This window comes from Homalodisca vitripennis, unplaced genomic scaffold (assembly GCF_021130785.1).
Source record: "Homalodisca vitripennis isolate AUS2020 unplaced genomic scaffold, UT_GWSS_2.1 ScUCBcl_10052;HRSCAF=18759, whole genome shotgun sequence".
NCBI classification, from domain to species: domain Eukaryota; kingdom Metazoa; phylum Arthropoda; class Insecta; order Hemiptera; family Cicadellidae; genus Homalodisca; species Homalodisca vitripennis.
Genome location: NW_025786167.1, coordinates 6,705 through 11,698, shown reverse-complemented (window position 1 = coordinate 11,698; position 4,994 = coordinate 6,705). Strand labels below are relative to the sequence as shown.

Here is a 4,994-nt window from a genome sequence, read left to right as displayed (position 1 = left end):
CTGTTTTTTATACCAAGTTTGCCAGTCTCTTAGTGGTCATATAGGGGTTTGTTACTGTGATATACTGTTTTTTATACTAAGTTTGCCAGTCTCTTTATACTAAATTTGCCAGTCTCTTAGCGATCAATATAGGGGTTTGTTACTGTGATATACTGTTTTTTTATACCAAGTTTGCCAGTCTCTTAGTGGTCATATAGGGGTTTGTTTACTGTGATATAACTGTTTTTTATACTAAATTTGCCAGTCTCTTAGTGGTCATATAGGGGTTTGTTACTGTGATATACTGTTTTTTTATACTAAATTTGCCAGTCTCTTAGCGATCAATATAGGGTTTGTTACTGTGATATACTGTTTTTTTATACCAAGTTTTGCCCGTCTCTTAGTGGTCATATAGGGGTTTGTTACTGTGATATACTGTTTTTTATACCAAGTTTGCCAGTCTCTTAGTGGTCATATAGGGGTTTGTTACTGTGATATACTGTTTTTTATACAAGTTTGCCAGTCTCTTAGTGGTCATATAGGGGTTTGTTACTGTGATATACAGTTTTTTATATACCAAGTTTGCCAGTCTCTTAGTGGTCATATAGGGGTTTTGTTACTGTGATATACTGTTTTTTATACTAAATTTGCCAGTCTCTTAGCGATCAATATAGGGGTTTGTTACTGTGATATACTGTTTTTTATACCAAGTTTGCCAGTCTCTTAGTGGTCATATAGGGGTTTGTTACTGTGATATACTGTTTTTTTATACTAAATTTGCCAGTCTCTTAGTGGTCAATATAGGGGTTTGTTACTGTGGATATACTGTTTTTTATTACTAAGTTTGCCCGTCTCTTAGTGGTCATATAGGGACTTGTTACTGTGATATACTGTTTTTTATACTAAGTTTGCCAGTCTCTTAGTGGTCATATAGGGGTTTGTTACTGTGATATACTGTTTTTTTATACTAAGTTTGCCAGTCTCTTAGTGGTCATATAGGGGTTTTGTTACTGTGATATACTGTTTTTTATACTAAGTTTGCCAGTCTCTTAGTGGTCATATAGGGACTTGTTTACTGTGATATACTGTTTTTTATACTAAGTTTGCCAGTCTCTTAGTGGTCATATAGGGGTTTGTTACTGTGATATACTGTTTTTTTATACTAAGTTTGCCAGTCTCTTAGTGGTCATATAGGGGTTTGTTACTGTGATTATACTGTTTTTTTATACTAAGTTTGGCCCGTCTCTTTAGTGGTCATATAGGGACTTGTTACTGTGATATACTGTTTTTTTTATACTAAATTTGCCAGTCTCTTAGTGGTCAATATAGGGGTTTGTTACTGTGATATACTGTTTTTTATACTAAGTTTGCCCGTCTCTTAGTGGTCATATAGGGACTTGTTACTGTGATATACTGTTTTTTATACTAAGTTTGCCAGTCCTCTTAGTGGTCATATAGGGGTTTGTTACTGTGATATACTGTTTTTTATACCAAGTTTGCCCGTCTCTTAGTGGTCATATAGGTGTTTGGTTACTGTGATATACTGTTTTTTATACTAAGTTTGCCCGTCTCTTAGTGGTCATATAGGGACTTGTTACTGTGAATATACTGTTTTTTATACTAAGTTTGCCAGTCTCTTAGTGGTCATATAGGGGTTTGTTACTGTGATATACTGTTTTTTTATACTAAGTTTGCCAGTCTCTTAGTGGTCATATAGGGGTTTGTTACTGTGATATACTGTTTTTTATGTGATATACTGTTTTTTATACCAAGTTTGCCAGTCTCTTCACCAAGTTTGCCAGTCTCTTAGTGGTCATATAGGGGTTTGTTACTTTGATATACTGTTTTTTATACTAAGTTTTTTATAGTCTCTTAGTGGTCAATATAGGGCTAACTTCCCTTGTCAATGTAGTTATATTCAATATTACATGAGCTTGATTAGGTGACAATCAAGAGTCAGTCAGCCAGTTGCTTACTGTCAGCTATTGTGACGGTAGGTCAGGTTGCTGTGACAGCAGGTGTCAGGTCGCTCACACTTGCAACACTACAGCTGTCTGTCTGTAAGCCTGCCACCTCCACTGTTAATGAGTTGGGAGGAAATGATGTGTTGGAGCTTATGTGGTGTGAGTTGGCTCTGACGTCACTTTTCTTGAGATATTTTTATAAAGTAAAGTTTGTTATGTTAAGACATGTTTTTTGCTTTAGATGCCTTAAACAGTTTTAGTTATACTTAATTATTTGAATATTTAAACGTTTAAATTTTAAAAAAACTTAAAAGTTGTTTTGAAAAGTATATTGATAAGAGTTTTTTAATGAAACATTTCTCATAATTCTATGACCACAAAAAAAGTGGGTGTAAATAAAATGTAACTTTGTTCTCATAGCAAGTTTTATTCAAGGTTATAAGTGTTATCAAGGTCGTTTTAACTACCTTAAAGAGATGTCTTACATTTTATAGGATTAGGTTAAATAGGATACGATAAGAAAGAGATTAAATATTATTTTCAAGTATTTATGTTTCTTGCAAATATATTTGTATAAACTCAGAAATACAACTTATTATCTAATAAATCACAATTAGTTTTGCTACAACTATTTTTAGGCACTTTGGTCAGTTAATAAAATCAACTTTAGTAATATTTTCATAATAATACAAAATACTTTGTATTCCTTATAACTAGTATTCTAAAAATTTACAATGGACTTCTGTACCCAAAACATGTTATCAAATTATATTTTTTATAATAAGCAAATGAAATTGTTTTTTTGTATTATTTACATTAATGTACATTTAGTATTAATTTGTACATCTAATACATGTAATGTTTTATTTGCTCAATACAGAATTGTCTGATCCCGGTAATAAATCTTAAAATTAAATAGATATTGTAATGTTTAAAATAAAGAATGTTAAAAACTAATACTGTAGTTTGGAGATTTGTGATGCAGAAATTTTGCTACACAGGAGTTATTTGATCAATTCTAGTACATCCGAATTTTCCTATCTACATGTGCCGATTGCACATTGACCAGAATGGTCTAGAACCAACTGACCAGGATGGTCTAGAACCAACTGACCAGGATGGTTCTAGAACCACCTAACCAGGATGGTCTAGAACCACCTGACCAGGATGGTCTAGAAACCAACTGACCAGGATGGTCTAGAACCAACTGACCAGGATGGTCTTAGAAACAACCTGACCAGGATGGTCTAGAACCACCTAACCAGGATAGATGGTCTAGAACCAACTGACCAGGATGGTCTAGAACCAACTGACCAGGATGGTCTAGAACCAACTTGACCAGGATGGTCTAGAACCAACTGACCAGTAACTGAAACCTATTTAACAATTTAATAAAAGAAAATATAAATTCTTTTAACTGAATATACTAAATTCAACAGAGCTTATATTGCATATAAATTACAACAAAACTTATAATTGTTGCAATTTTTTATAAAATTTTGGATTACTTATCAAACACATAATTTTAGGTGTAACAATAGGTATTCAGCATAGAAAAAAATACATTGCTTATCATTGCTTTTATCAGTAAATAAACACAGAAATTTCTTATATGAAATATTTTTACCAATGAGAATGTAGTTATTATATTCTCCAATATAAAAGTTACATTGTCATCAAAAACACATATTACTACCTATTTTTTGTTTGCTATACATTAACAAACTTAAAAAAGATAAGAATAAAAGATATATCTAAGAGTAACATTTAAAATAATTAATTTACCAAGTAATTATGACTTTTATTAGCCAATTAAAATTACTTAAATAAGTTTTTTAATATAAACTGATTTAAAACTACAAAGCGTGTTTTATTAACAAGTACTGTTATGTAGATACCAGCATTGAGCGTGTGGCAATACTGTGTTACATGCTACCGCAGCAGTCATTACACAAACTGTGTTAACTGTGGTTCCCTGTTGTTTTATTAACAAGTACTGTTTGTAGATACCAGCATTGAGCGTGTGCATACTGTGTACATGCTACCGCAAGCAAGTCATTACACAAACTGTGTTAACTGTGGTTCCTGTGTTTTATTAACAAGTACTGTTTGTAGATACCAGCATTGAGCGTGTGCATACTGTGTACATGCTACCACCGCCAGCAGTCATTACACAAACTGTGTTAACTGTGGTTCCTGTGTTTTATTAACAAGTACTGTTTGTAGATACCAGCATTGAGCGTGTGCATACTGTGTACATGCTACCGCAGCAGTCATTACACAAACTGTGTTAACTGTGGTTCCTGTGTTTTATTAACAAGTACTGTTTGTAGATACCAGCATTGAGCGTGTGCATACTGTGTACATGCTACCCGGCAGCAGTCATTACACAAACTGTGTTAACTGTGGTTCCTGTGTTTTTATTAACAAGTACTGTTTTGTAGATACCAGCATTGAGCGCGTGCATACTGTGTACATGCTACCGCAGCAGTCATTACACAAACTGTGTTAACTGTGGTTCCTGTGTTTTATTAACAAGTTACTGTTTGTAGATACCAGCATTGAGCGTGTGCATACTGTGTACATGCTACCGCAGCAGTCATTACACAAACTGTGTTAACTGTGGTTCCTGTGTTTTATTAACAAGTACTGTTTGTAGATACCAGCATTGAGCGTGTGCATACTGTGTACATGCTACCGCAGCAGTCATTACACAAACTGTGTTAACTGTGGTTCCTGTGTTTTATTAACAAGTACTGTTTGTAGATACCAGCATTGAGCGTGTGCATACTGTGTACATGCTACCGCAGCAGTCATTACACAAACTGTGTTAACTGTGGTTCCTGTGTTTTATTAACAAGTACTGTTTGTAGATACCAGCATTGAGCGTGTGCATACTGTGTACATGCTACCGCAGCAGTCATTACACAAACTGTGTTAACTGTGGTTCCTGTGTTTTATTAACAAGTACTGTTTGTAGATACCAGCATTGAGCGTGTGCATACTGTGTACATGCTACCAGCAGCAGTCATTACACAAACTGTGTTAACT

The 4,994-nt window shown here is 34.0% G+C and overlaps 1 long non-coding RNA gene across 1 annotated transcript; it reads right to left on the bottom strand.

The window, feature by feature from the left end:
* Positions 1-2,475: 2,475 nt before the first annotated feature.
* On the bottom strand, positions 2,476-3,374 carry LOC124374776. Its single transcript, XR_006923610.1, has 2 exons — positions 3,278-3,374; positions 2,476-3,052 (listed from the first exon to the last, which is right to left on the bottom strand). It is a non-coding gene; the product is annotated as an uncharacterized LOC124374776 (long non-coding RNA).
* Positions 3,375-4,994: the final 1,620 nt, after the last annotated feature.